Source organism: Coturnix japonica, chromosome Z, assembly GCF_001577835.2.
Source record: "Coturnix japonica isolate 7356 chromosome Z, Coturnix japonica 2.1, whole genome shotgun sequence".
In the NCBI taxonomy this organism is placed as follows: Eukaryota; Metazoa; Chordata; class Aves; order Galliformes; family Phasianidae; genus Coturnix; species Coturnix japonica.
Genome location: NC_029547.1, coordinates 15,126,531 through 15,148,726, shown reverse-complemented (window position 1 = coordinate 15,148,726; position 22,196 = coordinate 15,126,531). Strand labels below are relative to the sequence as shown.

Sequence of the window (22,196 nt, the reverse complement as noted above, 5' to 3'; positions counted from 1 at the left end):
TTTCACACAGTTCCCATTGGTCCCTTCTTTAGGAAAGACCAGCTGGAAGACAGCCCTGCCTGTGAGCCTGTTGACTGATCTTTCCAATTTGTTTTCTGCAGACTTGATGTAGAAATTAAACAGGAAAAGTGCCATAGGTCCTGTGATCCTCCAGTTGTTACTGGCCTCCAGGCATAAGGAGGATTCATATATATGAATCTATATATATTTTTTTCATTAAAATACTATCTTTCTGCACTCAATTTCCATTGATCTAATTTAGATGTTAAGCTAAAAATGGAGGTTGTAGAAGGAAGATCTTGGTACTGTGGAATAAGATTAAGAGTGGTTCATGTGAATGTTTATTGTATCATTACTCATTACCTTAAAACTGTAGAATACTTAAAAGAGAAGGAAAAGTTTACTTGTGCTGGGTGAATCTTAACTGATAACCTCAAGGTGAAGTTCCTTTATGCACATATTGTGTGTTACATTGACATTTCTGTTCATAGGGTAGGAGCAAGTCAAAATTCTGTTTAGAAGGTAGGTTACAACCGCCTCTTTTCTCACTTCACCTTCCTAATATTCTCTACTAATTCAAGATATTGGAACAACTGAAAGAAGCAAAGCATTCCTTAAATTTCCATCATAAATGGAATTGCAAAAAAAGTTTTGTTCCAACACACTGCCATTTGCCACAAGAGGAAACCACGCTAATAAGAGGCAAATTCCAGCCATGATCATCTGGTACCAAGAGCTGTACCAGAAGTACAGTGCTAGCTGTATGCAAAAATAAAAACAAGATTTGATAGCAGCTCTACTCTCAGCCTCTGGATATGTGGAAATATTTAGGTTGTGGGTTGTCTGGGTTACTTCCATTAAAGCTACAGAGCAAAGGTCCCCTGAGTAATTTGTATTAAGGCATAACTGCATAATTAAAGCATACTGCATCATCAACAAATATCTGTGGAAAAACAGAATTTTCTTTAAGGAAATAATCTCCAAGGAATCATTAAGAACATTCATGCGGGAGAGGAAGGCACAGTCAGAAAGGAAAACTGAAAGGACATTGTGCTGCAGTATGAAGTCTCTTTCTCTCTCTCTTTTTCTAAGGCATCTTTCATGCTATCAGCCACAGCTAATGTAAACTGAGGAGCTATTTGGAGCTATTTGAGTCTGTAATGAAGATACTGACTTTCTGGTACTCTGTGAAAAGTGACAATATATGTATTTAGCCTGTTTTTTGTTTGTTTGCTTGCTTATTTTGTTGTGTGGGGTTTGTTTGTTTTTTGTTTGTTTTTGCAAAGACGGGAGACAGAGGAAAAGAGAAGTGAAGGTCTTGCTTCTGCCAGTATGCTTGATGCCCTTTTTCTAAGGTAGAGAGAGATTAATTATTTTACACATAAATAGTCTGGATGTATTGCATCTTAGACCAAATGTTCAGAAAATCTGTGTGTTTTCAGGGTGTCAGTGATATTGGAGCAGGCTTTAGAACAACATCCTGTAGCATATCTCATGTCTGAAATCTTCTGGTAGATACAGCTTTTTTAAAAACAAAAACAAAACCACTCTTTTTCTTTACTGGACACACAGGACCTACTGCTCTAGATGTCTCTTCTAGAAAATCTAAAATCACAAATGTGCAGACACCTGTCCTCCAGAAAATGCTGGGTGTTCACAGACATCTTTATGTTCAGGGATGGCTAGATCAGATTTGGTGAACCAAATGTATTTTGAAGTTATCTGTCCTTCTCAATTTACTGTGCAGGACGTCTAGTCCTCACCTTGCTTGCCCAAGGCAGGTGTTTACTAAAGTGCTAAAGGCGATGTGCTATTTTCGGTCTGAGGGATACCTCATATCTGCTGTCAAGGTGTGCTTATGTGACATAATCTGTGGTATCTAAAATAGCCCTAAATGCCTATTGCAGGTAACTGAATCCCATCCTTAGTCTTTTCAGTGCTTACTGAGTGTTGTGACCAGGCAGATACGCAAAACTGGAATCCAGAGCCTGACCACTTCCTACACCTGTGTGTCTACATTGGCTTCCATTTCCTTCTACTAATAGCACAAGTTTAACCATCCAATAACACTTATACCTGTAATACTAGTCTCTGAAATGTCTCAAAAATTTAAGCATGTTAAACAAGATTGTCTTTGATTGGTTTCCTGTACTTAGGTTCCTATATTCTGGCATGATAGAATCCTTTCTGGTTCACTTCTCAAAGTATTTTACATTTTATATATCAGAGTATGCTCTTATTATCTACCCTGATTTTATGAACTTTTTTCTGCAGTTTCTACCATATACTCCAGTCCCTCTCCCCCAGTCCTTTTGTCAGATTTAGGTGGACATTATAGAATTTACAGCAGAGACTATTTGATTCTGCAGATACTCAAATTCACTTTAAGCTGAATGTAGTATTGCCATGCAAAAGGCCTCAGACAATGGTTTGACCAAGGCCACAGTATAGAAGGCAAGAGATTTAAATTGTGTGGTGTAGTTGAAGAATGAGAAAGAAGCCTCAGAGTCACAGTATTTTCATAAAGCTGCTAGTTCCAGGAAGAGTAACATCTTTCAATTTACAGTCCAGGTTAAAATCTATAATTGATAGCTCTTAAGTGCATGTGATGGCAAGGGATTCAAGTTGGACTAGGAATGTGTATTATTGTGCATACCCAATAGGCCTACTATTGACGATGACATAAACCTTTCTCTGAATGGCTTGGTTATTTTAAATCGAGGGACCATTCTGAGCAAAATGCATGACAGCAAAAAGAAAGTCTTATCAATATTATTTTCCTAGAGTATCATTTACATGCTCTGTTAAGAAGTGTCTTTCAAAGCATAATCTTATTACATGCACAGAAATTCATGATATGATGTGAGACAGCCCTTTGACTCTCCCAAAAAGCCGTGTTCATTCACTTGTTTCACAGCACTTTCTTGTATTATGAAGTTCACCTTCTTATCAGGCATAAAAATCAGACCAGCAGGAACCTCTATAGAGCCATTGTTTGCAAATAGGATTAAACTGATCTCTTGTCAGAAATCTTTATTGAGCCACAGCTTTTTTTGCAATCAAAATGTAGATATGCAGACCCTGTATTGCTTGCTTGACAAATCTTTCTCTACTACTTTGCCAGGGTTCTCACATGTACTTTTCATTCTACTTACAGAAAATGGTTTGGCTGTTCACCCACAGGGCCTAGCATCCTTTGGCCTTCAACAACTGCCTCAGTGAAATTACTGCGTAAGTTTATTTTAAACTTGTTCCATCCTGTATACCTGTATTTGATGATTCTCAATACACATAACAGTATTGAAGGGCAGTGAGGGCAAGAGTCAGATGAGCCCATGAGTCATCTGGTCCAGAGTGTCCAGCCTTTCAGATTAACTGTCCCTACCTATGTCTTGACTTACTTATCTGAATTTTCAACCACAACTCATTGGTAGAGGTCCCCTACCTATCAGGCACCTGTATCAGACCTTCCCAAATTTATTATTAGAACGTTTGTCTTTGTTCCTGAACCATCTTCAGAAGAATTCCAGATTTTTTCTGTCCACAGCAGAAGTTATGGTCAGATTATTCTCTTCTCTGTTTGATAAACTGCCACATACCCTTCAGTTTTCCCTCTTTCTTATGTCAAGCAATTTCTGGTTTTAAGATAAACTTCATAGATCATGCTTTCTTTACTTCTAAACACATTATCTGGGGCTTTTTCTGTTGGGACATATGTTTTGAGATGTAAAGTGATCTGAAGGGACCAAATCTTCCATCCCAGGTTCTGGCAGTACTGAGACAGGGAAAGATTGAGGCTTGTGGCTATTTAAAGATTATAGGGTATTTCTTGCGCCTTGTTGGCTTTGATACATATTCAGTTTGTGACCTGTTGTCTCTAGGCATTTTTCTTTAAAAGCAGTTCTGAAGTAGGCTTCTATTTATGTATTTGACTATTCCTACCTAAATTCATTTCATTTCTTATTTATTCTATTTTATTTCACTTTTTTTTTTTTACCATTTTCTGCTCAATCCCCAGTTTTTCAAGACAGTTCTGTTAATTCTGAGTTGTGTCTTCCAACAAATTTATGATTGCACTTCCTTCCGAATTTATCTCATTTGCAAGTTTAATAAGACTGTTACTGAGATTAGAATGAAGTCATAACTAAGACAGTTTCCCCTAGAAGCCTAAATTTGTGACAGAATATTATGACAAATAAGTAAATATAAACAAGCACATATGAACAAATTAGTTTTTATGCTATGATTTTTTCTGCTAACTTTGAAGTGCTTACAAATAATTTGATTGATTCTAGAATATATATTTTTAAGTTGAAGTTAGATCAATTACTTTAATATTTCCAGGCTGTTGTTCCTCCTGTTCTCCTTCTTTTTTCTTTTCTTTTTTATTCTTTCTTTTTGAGGGAGTGGGGGTGGGGGGGGGCAGGGGAGGAAGAGGAAGCACCTATTTTTGTCCTTTTATTCTTTCTTGATCTTATATACCTTCTCCACCTTTCATGAATTCTCAAGTAATAGCTAAGATGACTACTCCATCAAATTCTTAAAATATCCCAAGTCACAGCCTATTAAGACCACTCTGTAACATTTTCCCATCCTCTTTTACCTCCAGTTTAGACTGAGTTCTTAACCCTTTGTAATGAATGCTATTATGCTACTCATGTACATGTAGCTGCATCGAAGTGTTTTAAATACTCTGACCGTCTTTGGAGCACCACTTTCTATGTCATCACCTTCCCCCCTTACCCTAGACAGACAGGAAAATCAACCAGCGTTTTCCTTGCTATTCCTTTTTATTAGTATGCATTCACTTTGGAAGCCTTTTGTACTTGTATTTAGGTTGCTCTGAAAGTAATGCCTCTTATTTATTTCCATGGAAACTACAACACATACAAAGAGTACTGTAGCAGTATTTCATAGATCAAATTCTCCACTATTTTTGAATACAGACACCATTAGCTATTCATTTTCTCTTGTGATTAACAAGAAATTGCATGTCATGCTTGTAAAAATGTGCACCAGTGGAGGTGACCCACTGCTATGTCAGTATCATTGCTAGAAAAATGTTGCCCCTACAGTCCATCTCATAAGTTCAAACAGATAGAAACCAGAAGGCACCAAATCTAGACCATACTGTGTCAGTGGTTGTTCAGTCAAGCCAACACTGGCAGTGTACTCCACAGTCTTCAAGCTGTATGAGAACTGGTGATATCATGTTGTAAGGAGATTATATTCTTCTCTGACCTGACTGAAAATTCAAGCCTTCAGATTATTCCATGTCGTGGTGCAGTTGTCGAAGTTGATTGCTTGTCCATGTTTCAGGAAATCTAGTTCACCTCTTTCCTATTCCAAAAGACAGTGCACATCACTTAACCATCTGGAAGCTGTGCCTTGAACTCTTCTTTGATGAGGAACTCACATCACTTCACTCCATTGACTGCTGCTTAGATACCATCTCATTGTGGTGACACCACATGTTGCCACCAGAAATGATAGGATCCAGGAAATTGTCACCTTCAGCCTTGTGTTGGTTCAATAGGTCCTGACAAACTTGCACACAGTGTTCTTTCTGTTCCTGTGTGAGCATCTGTGGGACCCATGTCAGATGCCATTCTGTCAGACTGCCCGGATGGGATGGTGGTAAGGTTCAGCCTCCACAGCCATATGACCAACATGTGCCTCTGACATCATGGGCCAACATATTAAAATAGGAGGCATTACTTTCAGAGCAGACCTCATATATTGGTATTATGCTTTATTTTTCTGATATTTTTTTACATGTGCTGTCTTGTGCTTTAGAATTTGATCAGATTCCTACTTTTTGTGAGGAGCTTTGTGAGCTTGAGGTCAACTGTAAACTTCTTGCTTGTGTAAATTAATCTCATTGTTTTTCCCCTTTGATGGAGATAGCTTGTGGTTTCTGCCTCCACAATCTTATGTTACAACCTACTTACATTTTCCTTTCACTTTCTTACTGATTTGAGCTGATGGAAGTCTGCCTGCTTGAAGTCCATGATTTTCTTGTTTTCCATGTTGTCTTTCTTAGGACTGTGAACTCTGTAATTTCACAGAGGTAGCCTCCAAGCTGCCTTTCATCATCATATTCTTAAAACAATTAAAATTCATTGGTTATAACCACATCTAGAAGAGCTTCTCCTCTTGCCTGTATTTTCTCCTGTACCAGAAATGGTGACCAGTGCTTTTCCATTTAGAGCTTGCTCTGAATCTCTGTCCCAGTGTTTTCCTTTCCCAGCAGTCATTTGGACAGTGTCATGGTTTAACCCAGTAGGCAACTCAGCACATCACAATTGTTTGCTCGCTCCCTCCTCACCCAACCCAGGTGGACAGAGGAAAGAAGCGGGAGAGAAAAAATAAAAGCTGTGTGTGGAGATAGACTGTTTAATAGGTCATAAAAGGAAGGGGCTAGTTAGAATAAATGAAACAAATGTTCAGTCCCTGCTGAACAATCTAGCCAGTCTCTGAGCAACGGAGCCCCCAGCTTTACTGTTCAGCATGATGCCATGCTATATGGGACATCTCTTTGGGCAGTTCACGTCAGCTGTCCCAGCACTGTACACTGCCTGCCAGCTCCTTGATCACCCGCACCCCTCGCTGGCCAGATAGCATGAGAAGCTGAAATGTCCTTGGCTCTTTGTATGCACCTGCATTTCCAGGTACATTTTCGTGGCTTGCCAAAAATCCCCCTACCCCCAAGCATTATTATTTTTTTTAATAAAATATTTTCAAATAATGTGTTATGGACTTGAAATCATCTCATACACATAGAGTAATACAAAGGAGCAGATACACAGTAACGTGTATTTAAAATTCAATCTAATAGTGGAGCATTTTTTTCCTGTTCTTTCTCCAATTTGCAGAAAGAATAGAAAAACCAAACAGGGAAAGCAAGTCATAATTAGAAGTCTTTGCCAGCTGCACATTTCTGTACTCCATGGTGATGATGTTCTCAAACTGTACTTTTATTTATCATTATTGACTTTGGATACCAGCTCTGAATTCATTTGCAAATACCATTTAAATGTCTTCAGCACAATGGCAGTGACATTTACCTACTGTGATTGTTATTATCAGCACTATTATTATTATTATTATTAAAAGCAGTTGCAGCCCCAGTGCAAAGCACCAGCAGATGTGTCCCCCCCAGTTCCCTTTAACTGCACTTGATAACATTCCATCAATCCTGACGCTTGTAAACAGATGCTCAGATATCCAGCCAGCCGAAACCTCTGACACAAGGCAGATCTAGAAATAGCTTGCGCAGAAATAATCCCATAAGGCATGTGACATAGCCAGGAGGAGGGCTCTGTAATGCTAAGGGACATGTGCTACTTTCCTACACACTGAGTAAGAATACCACCTACTTCCAAATCAGTGATTGCACTCATGACTTCATGTGTGCTACATTATACTCTCACTTCATGGCATGATTACATGCACTTCCCTTTCTAAGAAACTGTCACAGAACTGCTGTTTCCTCTTTTCATAAATTTAATGTTTTCTTTTTAGTACTTGGAAGCAGTTTTCAGCCATCACCCCCCAGCAGACATAGTCCTGACATAGGGAAGAGGCTTCAATCTCCATCACACGCCAAGGGCACAGGGTGAACGTTCCATTTGTCTCTGCTTTCCCTCCTGCAGCAATCCATGCCTGGCTAAAGCATCAGTACGGAAATGCTGCTGGAGCATTTCTCTCAGCTTCTTAAAGCTTAATTTAAAATATGAAAGAAGCCATTAACTTTTGCAAAAGCAATGCAATGGTAAGGGAAGTTTGCAATTTTGGAAACCTATCAAATGAGAAAGCATTGCTTCTGTTATTTGTGAAGCATAGACTCAGCTTTGCATATCTGACAGAAGTGAAAATCAGTACCAATATTTCATAGCTGCCAACATGACCTCCAGACTTCTGAATACAAACAGACTTCTGCTTCTATTTGTTGTGAAGAAAGCCAGATAAACATGCAGCTGGGTAGGGTGGTTGGCACAGGCAGGACAAGAATTGCTTCAGTAAGGTCGCTGTTTTTTAGTATGTACATATTTCAGTAGTTCCAGAAAAATATTGTTGTGGTTATAAATCTATCCATGTGTTAAGACTGACTTATATTTATTTTTCCCCAGATGTACCAATTTTAATGAAACTTACGGAGACAGTGAAAACGGTGATAGAAGGAAAATTCTGAATGACCACTTGGAAGTGAAACCTATGAAATGAGGCATATAACCTAGATACACCCTGACAGCTGGCTGACATGTACATGTATGTACACATAATTATCTCCCAGATGCTTGGTTGCACAGGAAGAGAGGGTTGAATGCAGTTAAGATGCAGGGGTTGCTCCACTTTTTCCAGCTACCATGTCATCTGAACAAATTAAACATTCTCACACTCCATCTTGAGCAACACAGAGTTGAGATTTGGGGCATCAGAACTCAGTTGTTCTAATACTTATGCATATTCTCCTCATTTCAATTTAAAGATATTCATAACCTGCAAAAATCCACTTCTTTGTGTGTCGTTCACTGAAATTATTCATCATCTTCCCAAAAGTTTCTTTAGATTCATCAATACTTGCGTTATTGTCCTTGTTCTCATCTTTCACTTAGCTTTTATCAAACTTCCTGGTTCCCTCTGAGGGAGGAGGCTGTTACAGTGATGACTGAAGCAGGACATTCCCCTACTTCGCCTTCAGACTTTGTTTTAATATTAGTCCTATTTCTGAGTTGACCAAAAGAGAGAATTTCCAGTTAACTGGAAATACTTGTGGGTTTTTTTTCTTGTTTTGTATTGGTGCTTTTTTGTTTGTTTGCTTGCTTCTTGCTCCTTTTTGTTTACTTTGTTTTGCTTTAGACCAAAATACAAACATTCTGAATCTGTTTTAGAATTCTTTAAATTTCCAAGAATTTTACTCAAAAACTGCCTACGTGAACATCTGTTTTCAGCTTAGTTTTGCTGCCAAGATCCCAAGCCTAAATCTTCAGCTTGTAAGGGAGGAAATGCTGTTGCTTTGCTCCCATTTATTGAATCTGGCTGCCCTGGAATCATGAAATCTGAAATCCCAGTTGCAGAATGTGAGCTTTTCTTGTGGGCTGTTTGATGAACCTGCTGTGGTCAAAGTGCCCACCTTCCTGGGAGTCTCTCAGCAATTCAGCTCAATTCTTCTGAAGCTCCTCAGAGCCTAAACATTTTGCATCAGACATTTCAGAGCTGAGAGAATTCTCTTTCTCCTACTGGAGAAAGGCCACTCCATGAAGGTGTAACACTGCATGCTTAATTAACACTTAATTAATGATTTAAATATTTACAGGACTTTTGGTTTGGCAACATTTTCCATTTCTACAGTCTACTGGGTTTTTGTCCCAAGCATCAGCTCTAATACCTTACTCGGTGTCCAATAGTAAAAGCAGGAGAGTGAGCTGTGATAAACAGTGAAATCACATGGCTTTGGATCTAGGGCAAAAAGAAAAAATAATCTTTTGAGCCAGTTTCATTCACTTAATCGTGGTCAAGTCTCCCCAGTCAATTTGATCATCAGTTATTCAGACAGAAGAGCTAGGTTTATGAATATACAACCATATTGCATATGGTTGAGTTTAATCCCCGCCTGTTCCCACTGGATGATAGCTGTTATAACCCTTTTTCCTGCAAAATCATGACTATGGTTGTTATTACACAAGTAAAAGTTGATCTTAGTGGGGACATTTGTCACTAAACTAAACAAAAAATAAAGGAAGAATGCTGTTAAACAGTGCTTTGATTAATAGCACATAGGCTAATGAGTATTATTAGTTGCAGTTTCACTCTTGTTTCCTCTTGCTGTTTTATTCATAGACCTTGTGTTTTTGCTAAAAAGGGAATGATAAACAGCTGCAGAGTGTCCTGGGTCACAAAGTGAAATGGCCTCTTTCAAGGCACGTGAAGCTGATAAAACTGCAGAACCAAGTCTAAATCAAAATCCAATTCTGGCAGGCTAAGCCTGAAGAACACTCACTTGCTCATTTTTTACCTAATTACATTTGATTACAAGAGATGAGAATGATTTGTTTCTTAGTGATAGCAGAAGAGCAAATGCACTGAATCACTTAGTCCTTTCCCCTGCTATAACAACCTTGATCATCTTCATGCTGCCCAGAGAAGAGGGTTAATTTGCCTCTCAATAAGGATGATCACTTATCCTCCCTATGTATTTCCTAAACCCTCAGCAGCATTTAAAAGTGTGCACTCATTCTTTATCTTCTAAGCATTGTATCACTATACTCCTACAAACTTGTGAGATCCTTACGTTTTTCCCCATGTTAAGTTCTCCTTATGTTCTCTAGGCATGTCTTTTGTTTCTTCTGCCCAAAAATGCTGCTAATTCAGTTCATGTTTACTCTTCTGCTACCTTCCAGCTAACACATAGGTGTCTGTGAAAGTTCTGAAAGTCCCTCTAGTCATTAGGTTTGCAAGTTTCCTTTGCTGATGTACCTCTTACTGATTTTCACATCTTTTAAAGTGTTCATCTGTCTTTCTCCCCACCCCTAAACTACCTCCCATGTTTCTTTATTACTGAAAAAAGATATTTCCTACTAATTCCCAACACATTTCTTAATACCTTGAACTTTTCAGAGAGGAATTTTTCTTATTTGTACAAATATTGGCTATTTATTTAGCAATGTCACGGACATTTGCTGGCAGCCAAAGAGAGCAGAAAAGCATATTTCCCTCCATTAATGTGGAGTTTTCATCTTTTTCCAAAGAAAATCTACATCCGTAATAAGGATGAAGTTTATCTCTTCTCTTTCAAAGACAGAACTCAAAAAATCTGTATTGAAAATGAAATGTGGCTCAGAAGAATTGAAATGAAATGCTTGTTCTTTTTCCTACTTTGTTTCGTAAGCAATAGAAGTTGAACTGACAGCTAGGTCTAAGCAAACCAGGCTCTCATAGCTTGTTAAACAAGAAGTTCAAAGCAATTATGCACCTATATGTTTTGGAAGCAGAGAATAGCAAGACTTGATAAAATTATACCCTTATCTGAGAATTCTGCTTGCAGGGACAAAGGGAATGTTGGTCCTTTTCTGATAATGCGCTATTCCATAACATTCTGTTTATTTCACAATAAGTTAATGAGCCTCATGTGTTGCAACTTTATCCCAGAGCTACTTAATTCATTGGCCTGGCAAGTATACTGTTTGCTGGAATAACAAATGCTAGCAGAGCTCCAAATTCAGCAGAGTTCATGGCATGACCTCTGATTATGTTCACAGCAGAGACTGGGAATAGCATGAGGGCATCTCTGCTAGACTCTGCCTTGTGACCTAGACAACTGAAGGTCATATAAATTAGGACTTTGACTCTCCTGCTAGACACTGGTTGATTATCTCCCTATTTTTCACTACCAGAAGATATTACACATGACGGGCATCGAGCATTTCTGATAGTTACTGTGAGGGAATGGTGAAGAATACGATGATTGCCTCTGGCAACGCAGAAAGCCTCAGAATAAGCACCGTTTAACCTTAACGTACTTAATCTTGGGATTTGGATCTCAGTTTTAGTGATTCAATGCATTCTTCTTCCTTACCCAACAGATGGGTGACCAAGGCAGGTTTGTGGTGGAGTCACCAACCTTGGAGATGTTCAAGGAACATTCAGACATTGTGTTGAGGGACATGGTTTAGTGAGAACTACTGCTGATAGGCGGAAGGTTGGACTGGATGATCTTGTAGGTCTTTTCCAACCTTGGTGATTCTATGATCCTATGATTCATGCCCCACATGGCTACTAAAAGCATTTCTCTGTGTCCAGTTATAGTTTTTTGGCATCTGAACTCTAGCAGAATTATGGGGTTTCATTGTAAGACACTGCTATTCAAAGCTCCACTACTCTGCCATTAAAGAATAAGTTTTCTTCCTCCATGGTAAAATTGATCTTTGAAGCCTCCATGGTGAAAAGAAACCCTGGATCAAGATTCAAAATCAAGATAAGAAAAAAAAAAAAAAAAAAAAAGCAAAATAATCAAAAACAAATACTACAACCCATAGAAAAAAACTACACAAGCATGGAAGTGAGACATAAAATGGCTTTTTAATTTTGGTAAATCCTTCTCCCTTATGTCCAGAGGGGAAAGATATCATGATATACAAAGCACTTGGGGGTGGGAGTGGTGTTAATGGGTGGCATACTTCGATTAAGTCAGCCTATGAGCTTTGATTTCTTAGGCAATCTTCAAAGACAACATTCCCTCCAGATTACTCTAAGAGTACACTTTGCTGTCTGGTTGCTATGCTGGAATGTGCTTGTCTTCATAGTGAAGAGCTGTTGTTCATTCTACAGTAATGCTTACTTCCTACTCAGCTCACTCAGTTACCTCTCATTGTTGTAAACCCTCATTAGTGCATAAGATCAGCTGGCACCTATGTTTGCTTTCTTTTTTTAGTGTTCTACTTAAACAGTACTTCAAAAGGAGAACAAATTCATTTCTGAGAAGAAATATGACCTCAGATCTTCTCTAGTTGGGGTCATTAATTACTGTCCTTCTTGCCATATCTTCATCATCATGTCTTCCATATCTTCAGTTATCACAAATGCCTAAGGAATAGTTAAACGCAAAGGCCATGCCAGACTCCATTTTCTATCACACAGTTACCCTGACACAGTAAATTTTCTGACCAGTTTTATTGCGAAGTCTCCATGTGGCCTGTCTTCAAAACTGACACAGCTGTAGTGTCAAAGTGCAAATGCCTTACATTCTTCAATGCATTTATCCTCAGAATACATTTCTGATGCAGCAAAGTGCAGTTTGTAGATGGAGAACTGAAGGTTCTGGAGAGTAAGTCTTAAAACAGTTCACCTTCTGGATGTGTTTATCTCTCCCCAGTGCATGTGATGAGACCCTTGATAACCACAGAAACTGGAATGTCTAAAGTTAGACTCTATCCAGAGTTTCTCACTGAAGATCACAGAGGAAGTAGTCAGCAATTCAGACAATTGAACACAAGTGTTTTGAAGTTCGAGGTATTACTAAAGCCATTGGATAGTTTTTCTTGTTATAGTTTGCACCTTCTTGTTAAAGGGACAAAAAGAGCCCTTTCCAAAAGTACTTGGTCTCAAGAGAGAGATGACATTTTTAAGTCTGAAGAAAGACTTTCATGTTTTTGCTGAAGGCCAAAAAGCTGCAGCTAGCTCCAAAAGAAGTTAGGGGGACAACCAATGTGTTGTCTGAGAAGGAAGGACTGTAATTTTGCTAGAGTGTTTTCATTTCACTTGGTTGGGCTTTAGGAAAACAATAAGCATGTGGTAATGGTAGGCACTTACTCCCATTGCACTGCCATTATAAAATCAATGACTAGCTGGAAATGGATAAACAAACACATACATAGACAAAATTTGTAAAGACAAACTGAGCCTATAACTGCAGGCAGGGACTGCAGGTTAAAAAGCACAGGCATCCCCTACAGCACCCTGTGAAGAGATCACTTATGAATATACACTTATGAATATAGTGTTTGCCATTCAGATCGTATCAAACTGTAGATGGAAACTAGATCATAAGCCGTTCTTGGGTACTGCAGTAATTTTCAAGATTTAACAGTTTTTTCCTCTTTCTGAGATAGATTTTGGCAGAGCAGAGGAAAAGGGATATTCCTGGGCTCCGGCCTGAAGACTTGGCACAGGAATTTGAATCTCACGATGCCACACTGCAGCTGAAAAGAAGGCTGCAATCACATCACTGTCATGAGTGGACCACAGTCCTCTTTCCTGATTAAAATGAGATAGCAAAACTGATTTATTTCTGACCATAAGATCCAGACAGGGCAAACTAAATTTTTGTCAGTTGTCAGGGATTCTGGTTATGTTCATTGCAAATGCCATCAACCCAGAACACAGATTTTGCTTCTACAAATGCCCATGTAGTATACTGCTGCTCAGATGAGCCACTGACTTTAGAGCACAGAACATAACTACCATCACTCAGTACCTTCAGAATATAAAACTGAGAGCTTTTGGTTGGAATAGATAGAAAGCACTTGGCTGGCCTTTGCAATGTTTGGTATTTGGGATTTTATTGGTTTGTACATAAATTAAAGATCTCAATCATCAGTTAAAAAACATAACAATTTGTTTAGCCTATTTTAAGACATGAATCCCAAGGGCTCTTGACAGAAAGGAAAAAAATACCCATGCTCTTGAGCGAAGTTAAGAGTTCACGTTTCAAGTCAGACTCAGATGTCATGTACACTGACACTGCAGGAAAAACATGCGTTGACTGTAGTCCTGAACTGAAACTTCTAAAGTTTTGCATGTCTTACCTTCCATTCAGTGCAGTTCACCTACCAGATTAACAACAGTTGTCTCACTACTTAACCTCCCCCTGCACACACATTATTTGAAGGTCTTTTACCAGAAAGTATTCTGCTTGCAATTTGTTGCTAGGGAGATTCTGTCTGAAGGTGATCCTTTATATATATTTAAAGGGTTTCCATTACTTTTTTTTTTTTTTTTTTGCAGAGGAATGCCAGCAGGCACATCGATTATGCCATCTATGAGGTACGTGAACAATACTTGAAAATGTAATGCATGAAAAGTTCATGCAGTCTTGCTCTTTAATGTCCCACTCAGTCAGAATTCTCTACAAGGCTGTCAAGAGGATCATTAGAAGCAGATGGGAAAAGCCCTCAAGATAAAAATATTCCTTTGTCAGTTATTGCTTGCTTCACCTAACTGAAATAACTGAAATGACCCCAGAAGAAAAATTTTTGGTTTGGGGGATATTATTTTTTAAATTTGATTATGTGTTCTTGTGGTGGGCAGAAGGATTATCTGGCCTTTAGATGGGGAAAAAAAGCTCACCCTTAGGTCTGATGGAAGACATTTGGTGCTTCCATGGTTATGTTGCTCCAAGACCTGACTCCATGGCACTGCAGGGGCCCCCAGCTGCAGTCTTCTCCAACGAGCTGCAAGGCAATAGGTCTACACATCTTTCTCCAGTTGACACATCACATTCCCACCTGTCCCCTAAAGCACCAAACAAACAAACAAAAGTGTCACAAAACAAACCTAATCCTAAGGCGCCCTAGACCATTAGAGCAGGGACTGATGATCTCACAAGTAATGCAGTAGGCTTCCTCCTGGTGACATACTGCTAATATGAAGAGTGTGCCTGCACCATTCCCTTTGTGCTGTCTTAACTGCAGCTGTGAAAGTCTTGCAATGCTCTGAATAAAACTATAATAAATGAAGCATTTGTACTGCTACCCTGAAGGATCAGGTGCTAGGAGCATGCAGCAAGGATGAAGCACAACCTTTGAGTGAAGAAAACATGACCAGAGAGAAGTGTTTGGCTGGGAAAGATGACAGTTAAGAGAACATGAACAACATTTTCTCCTGATACTGCTCCTTGAAATGAAAGGTGTGGTAAGAAAAAACACTCATTCCTGGATCATTCTTTCATCTTTGCTTCAACCTGTCTATGTCTGTTGTCATAAACATCCACCAATTAGCCTACAACTTCTTACCAACTGTCCCTCTTTATCCTGGCTTTTGGTGCTCGTTTCAATCCCTGTACCTCCCCCACCATCACTATTCCCTGCACATCTCCCATCTCCTATCTCAGCCTGGTTCCCACCACCCCCAGCTCACTCCCTTGTTCATATAGCCTGATTATTCCTTGAAATTTCTCCATCTACAGCTGAAACTAGATTTTCAGGCCCTGGGTTCCTGGCACCCCCAAGTTCAGTTTTAGAATGTGTCTTCTGCCTCCAAACATGAACACAGCATTTCAAAAACAGATTTTTTTTCCTGCCTTAGGGACAGCAGGCAGTGAGCCATCTCACACTCAGATCATCTGTAGTTCTAGATCTAGCTGCTCCTGAAACTGAAAATGCATGTGCTTCAAATTTGAAATTCATTCACAGATGTTCCCATTCTGTTCCTTATCTCCCCTCATACTGATGTAGATGTGGATAACTGAGTGGAATTCAACTGCTGCAGAAAGCATGTAGAGACAGCTCTATTCCTACCACCAGATCAACACACTGTAAGGCAACAACCCCCTTCCCTAATCCTGAGCTAAAGTAGATTTTATCCTAAGGGATTTTCCCTTCCCTCTATCGGCACTACTGGAGTAGGGAAATAAGCTACACCTTGCAGCAAGGATGTAAATAGCTAAGAATTACAGCAAGTGAAGAAATGAAGTTATATTCCTGATGTTGTTTTTTGATATCCTCACGTATGCTCTCCAGTGAGTGCTCACTAAACACATTGCTCATTTAAATAACTTTTAATCTTCACCAACTTTAATACTGCCCCCATATTGTTTTCTTATTTCAGAACTTCATTCCCTCTTCTCCATTATGCAACTGTAGCTTCCTGATTGGGTACCCAAGTGAGGCACATGTGACATCAAAGTTGCCCTTAGTGTTCTGTATCTGTTTGAGTAAGTAATGATCAACTGAACAAGGAAAACTAGTAGAGAAGTAAAAAAAAAAAAAGAAAAAAAAAATCCGGTGTAAAGCCATGAAGTAGCATTGCAAAAGGAATAACCATTTCATCAGAAAGAAAACATCTTTCCCTGTCAGATTAATCCAGCTATAGGTTAGATTAGTAGGCATTATGCAGTTATTTTAAAATACCTCTAAATTTTTTTCATATATTTTTGATTACCTGGCTTCCAGAATGCAAGGGAAGATTGAGCTCCCACCAGTCATAAAACCTTTGTACTGATTTCAGAGGTGCTGTATTCAGACACAAAACCACACAGCCAGGAAAGAACTCTCAGATGCAGGGGAAAGTACTGCACCATCCAGTGAGCTGTAGTCACACAGATCTTCTCTCTAAGAACAAGTGCAAAGGGAGGAACATTCTGTGAAAGACTGTAGTAAGAGCTCCTAAAAATGCAGAGTAATAATTCAGCACAAGAGGTGCTGTACTGCTCATGCAGTCAGTCAGCTTTAGATCCCATTATGAAAGATAATGATGAACTGGAAGTTTTTGGTTGCCTCGATGGTAGCAATCATTACTCAATTATGCTCATTCAGACTGAAAAGCACTCACCTGTGCTTTAAGCCTCCCTCTCTGAAACCTGGGAGATGAAGGCACAAAGCATGAGGAGTCCCTCCAGAAGTCAAAGAGGCCTGAATGAATGTGAGATTAATAACAGGGCAAAGAGACAATATTAAACAGTAAGCCACTAAAAGAAGTAATAAATCTGCATAAGGACTTTGGTGAAGGAAGGTTTATTAACTTTCTTAAGTCCAAGGAATGTGTCCAAACATAGTCTCATCTCCTTAGCAAATCTAAGAAGCACAGGCCATTTTTCTTTGCTTTTGCTGCTCCCTAGCTTCACTGTTGCTCTTGCTACCTCCCTGTGTCTGGCTATCATCATTAGCTCTGCAATGCTGATCTTCAACATGAGTTCTTTTAGGCCCTCCAGTAGGTTACTTCAGTGCTTTACTATTACAAAGAATAAAAACATACTCTCTTAATTCAAAAAGAGACAGTAATGTTTATGATTTCTATGATTGTTGTTTCAAGACCTTTCACTTTATCATTGCTGGCTGCAGCTAGGGTAGTTACCTCGGTAGTGTTTGGCTGTAGGAGCATTTGTCAAAGTTGTCACTTCTGTATATTTCCAGTCATTAGTTGCAGCCCCACAACCACTTCAACTTTTCATTTACTTATTCTCCAACAACAGTATCGTAAGGTACTGCACACCAGGAATGTAACCCTATGGTGCAGCCACTCACTTCTCTTTGTTACCAGATGCTGTAAGGGAACTCTTCCCATACGGAGTACTTTGGTAGCTCTGAAATAATTCTCTCTTGACTTACTTTGAACTGAATAAAAGCCCAAGAAAGGAGAACAGTGAGCCAGAAGTCAAATTTCTTTTCAGCAATTCATTTTGTTCCAACATTTATGGCTTGGAGCTCCATCAGGTGAGGGTCAGGTTGGGTATTAGGGAAAGATTCTGCACCATACATTGGTGGGCACAAACAGGCTATCCAAGGAAGTGGTCATGGCCATGAGGTGCTGTATTTCAGAGAGCATTTGGACAATGCTCTAAGACATAGGATTTAAATTTTTGGTGGTTCTGTGTGGAGCCAGGAGCTGATCTCAATGATCCTTGCAGGTCCTTTCCAACTCAGTATGCTCTGTAATTCTCTGATTAACTTTCTGATAATTGTTTCTTGAAGTAAATATCTGGGTTATAGAATAATAAGTTGTAGCTGTGATTTGATCTCCATTCTTCTGGGCTTCAAAGAACAAATACAACATCTGTTTTCAAGCCATTTGATTGTTTGATATGCAATACCTTTATTCAAGAGCCTAAATTCTCTGTAACAGCTTGCAGAGAAATGTAGGTATCTTAGGATGTGGACTCTTAACACTACCTAAATTAGGTAACTAAAATCAGATTACGAAGCCGCACCTTTTACAGAGTAATCTACAGATCAAAGAGAAAGGGCTGCAGGCATGCCCTTCATGAAGGAGGTATAGCTGCTCAGAGAAAATGCAGAGCAAAGAAGAACCAGTGTCTTTGCCAGGAAACAAATAGGTTTTATGAACCCCAATTTAGCAGCAGTTCTCATCTGGCTCGCATGGACCACTACTAATGCTTTTCTGTACTACTCCGGTGCTCTGGGTGGGCTTGTTGCCTCTTGCATTGCACCACACAGATCAAATGGAAGACCTAGAATGAGCCTAGGAAGTGCATTCGAGGAAGGTCTTTATCCTAGCAGACCCAAAGTGCTAAGGCTCAGGTAGAATAAATAGGATCATGTAATGAGTCTTCAAAGGAAAAAGGACATGGAATCTGAAGTTCTTGGCAGGAGCCAGTCCTATCCCTTACAATGATGTTCAGCACATGGCACACCTGGGCTGCAACACAACAAAGTGCACTTCTAGCTTCCCAAAGTCATTGTGCTCAACACAGTACTGGGCACAGACAAGTTAGGCATTCATATGAGCTTCCATCAAACCTAACAAATTTCTGGGATATTGGAGGGCTTGGCAAGGAGGAGGGAGGTGGGAAATACTTCTGCCCAATACTCTAGCTCTCCTGATCTCCAAAAGGAGGCTTTCTGGAAACCAGACTGTATCCCCTAGGCACTCAAGCATTTGCTGCATGATGGTGAGAAAGGAAAAGAAAAAGAGACATGAAAATTAATGTTCTCTACGTGTCAGTCATGTACTATGAGAAAAGTTCCATTTACAATCAAGCATTTATAATCTCTAATCAAATGCCTTCTTTATGGAAGTAATATATTCCGCAGTGTAGATGGAGTCTAATTCTTCCTTGAAGGTAAAATCCAAATTTTCTGATTCTTTACATTGGTTTAAATGTAAATGCAGAGAAAATCTTCCTTAAAATGTATTTGCCAATTTTTGTTTGCACAGTATAAGAACAAATGTCAATCAGAAGAATCCTCTGGAGTTTTTTTGGGAACCTTCTTGTTGTTATAGTTGTGAGGACTGTCATACTGACATTTTACTAGGGCACATATGTAAGAATTCAGCTTGACTGGCACACCCTGTCTTTTGGAAGGGATTGCGCTACTATTTTCACCATGCAGCTTGTATATATAAACGAAAGAACCACATGCATTGTTTCAAAGGATGAGGTTAGCAATAAGAATTTAAACAGATAGCTATAAACTTAGTAAAGTCAGGATCAGTGCAGTCTGCGGTAGAAGTTGATTCCAGACTGAAACATTGTGGATTTTTGTTTTATACTAAGACAACAATCACACTGGGCTGCTAATAATATATTCCTTGCTTTCTGGGCTCCCAGCCTCAGACAGCCTGGGTCTCTTTCCATAGATGATAATAAGTCAGTACAGCTGAAGCCAGATGAAGTCACAAGTGGATAGTAGTTATAAGACATGACTTGAGCATCTCAGGTGAAGTACCTAGATAATGAGGCACCCAATTTAGAGGTGGCTTCTCTAAATGCTAAGCTAAATATTTATGAAGTTTGCAAAATATTGTGTTAAGCAGATGAGAAGGCAAGCTCATCTGTGACTGTAGGCTACGCTGAGGCTATGGTAACAAGCATCATTCAGAAACCTAAGATAAAATGATTCATTTCATTGCAGATACAAGGTTTAGATGGCTTGCATTTCATCTACTCTGCACTTCCATTTACAGCATAGAAGGACCTTTTCTAGGGCAACAGATACTTTCCTTTATATCACAGATGGAGAAGATTTGAATCTTCTCCTTCTGTGATAAAAAGTGGGTTCCTCTAAGCATCCAAGCAAATTGCTTAGCTGAACAAGAAAGTGCTTGTGCTCTCCCGGATCCTGTTGTATATCACTGTGCTGCCGACATCAGGCAGCAGGAAGGCTGTAAATCATTTCATTTCGGTATTTCTGCTATTTCTTAAATACTAATTTCAGAGTAGTAAACTCAGAGCAGATAATTAATATTATTAGCAAATAAGTTAGTTGGAGCCTTATGTTCATTATCCAGAAATGCTCCACTGATAACGTTAACTGCCTAATTCTACTATTAATTAATATAGCTGTTTCAAATAATTTTAAATCTATTTCTACATAATTTATACAACATATTATGTAATCTGAACTCTACTGCATATTGAGCATTCAAAATTATTTTTAGTATTGTATTGTATTGTATTATTTTGAGTTATAGTGGCAAATAAAATATTCATATATATGTTCTTATTTTGTTAATCACATGTTCCTTCTGGAACTGACACTCTACATGAGTGGAGAGTTTTGTGTTTGATTCTCCAGGCTGTTCTGTTTATACCTGAGGGCATTAATAGGATCTTCACTGAAAGACAAAAACAAATATCCATGTGGTTGTTAGTGAGAAAAAGAAAAAAAATGTGACGAAGAAAAAAGCTCATGCTGTGAGATCTGAATGATGCACCAAACTGTTGAGAGAAAAGCAATTGTGTTACAGGGGCCAAAAAGTAAATAGATCAAGTCTGTATAACCACTTTAAGCCATTTCTGTATACAGCTGATATATTAAAATAATGTCACGTTCTCTACAGTATTGTGTCACTCTAGTGATACAGTCTTTTACTGGGGCCAGGGACAAAAAAATACCTGGGGTTACTTTTCAAATGTCTAGTGCCTCTAGTAGGGTAATTGAAAGCTCTGCTGCTTCACAGGTCTTCCAGCTCCAATGTATGAATTTCTAAAGCCAATATTTCCTTACATGCACTAACCAGCTAACTAAGTTGGTATAGCAGATCTGTTTCCACGTGTGATCAAGCACAGTCTAGCCCTGAGTTTCATCTTTCCTGAACCATATCGAAGTTATAATTGTGAATAACTTGAAATCTTCTCTTTAATTGTTCTTGTCTCATTTTTAATTATAACCTAGCAGTTAGGAACACTGAAATCTGTCTTTGATCTGGAAAATATATTTCTATTGCTTTTTTTTTCTGGTTGACTGATGGTGGGTGAGTTGTTTGGTTTTTTTCCTTCTTCTTCTTTTGAAAACTTTGATTTTCACTAAAAATGAAACCAATCACTTATTTTTCATCAGTAAAGTAGCCTTTATCTGCATATTTCAAAATAAAGGTGAAGATTGTTTTGGAAGAAAGAGTTGACAAAATTAATGTTTATTAAGAAAGTCCCTCCTCACCATTCCACACAGTGAGAAGCTGCAGGAGTAGAAGCTTGTCTCCAAATCTGTCAGTTTTCCTAGCAGGAATGTTCATTCCCAGATACTGGATAGGATGCAAATAAAAGAGAAGTTTCCCATGTACTCATCAACAGGAATCCAGAGCAAAGTTACTGATGTCATTAAAGCTATTTCAGCTCTGAATCAGACTTCTGGTTTGTATGGCAGTTTCATACTTGGTCATTCTGTCAATCTGAACCATTACTATCACTTTGCAGCTAAACCAGAGATCTTGCAATCTATGTAATGAAGCTGAATTTGTGCCTTGCAATGTCCAAATAAGTTCTTATTTGAATATATGACCACTGTATCTGTAGCCATGGAAAATACTAGCCTAAAAATCTAGCTGTGAACGTGCAGTGTTTCTGAAGAACATACAATGAAGATACAAAAACAAGAGAGAATTTCAAGAAAAACATGAATTAAAAAAAACAAATGAAAGAAAAACACTTCAGCTTCAAAGAAAGATTTGGACAATTTGGGAAAAAAAATAATATCCAAAATGTAAAGGAAATTCAGTTTAAGCATACGAACTATACT

The 22,196-nt window shown here is 38.8% G+C and overlaps 2 long non-coding RNA genes across 5 annotated transcripts in view; one reads left to right on the top strand and one right to left on the bottom strand.

The window, feature by feature from the left end:
- LOC107305959 overlaps window positions 1–22,196 on the top strand; it is a 40,904-nt gene that overhangs the window by 3,934 nt on the left and 14,774 nt on the right. For all 4 annotated transcript variants that reach the window (XR_001551948.2, XR_001551947.2, XR_001551946.2 and 1 more), the window contains exons 2-5: window positions 3,158–3,231; window positions 8,133–8,271; window positions 14,506–14,544; window positions 15,260–15,406. This is a non-coding gene — a long non-coding RNA (uncharacterized LOC107305959). The remainder of the gene's footprint in view (window positions 1–3,157; window positions 3,232–8,132; window positions 8,272–14,505; window positions 14,545–15,259; window positions 15,407–22,196) is intronic.
- On the bottom strand, window positions 14,484–21,553 carry LOC116652550. The gene is made up of 2 exons (XR_004305696.1): window positions 16,660–21,553; window positions 14,484–15,012 (listed from the first exon to the last, which is right to left on the bottom strand). It is a non-coding gene; the product is annotated as an uncharacterized LOC116652550 (long non-coding RNA).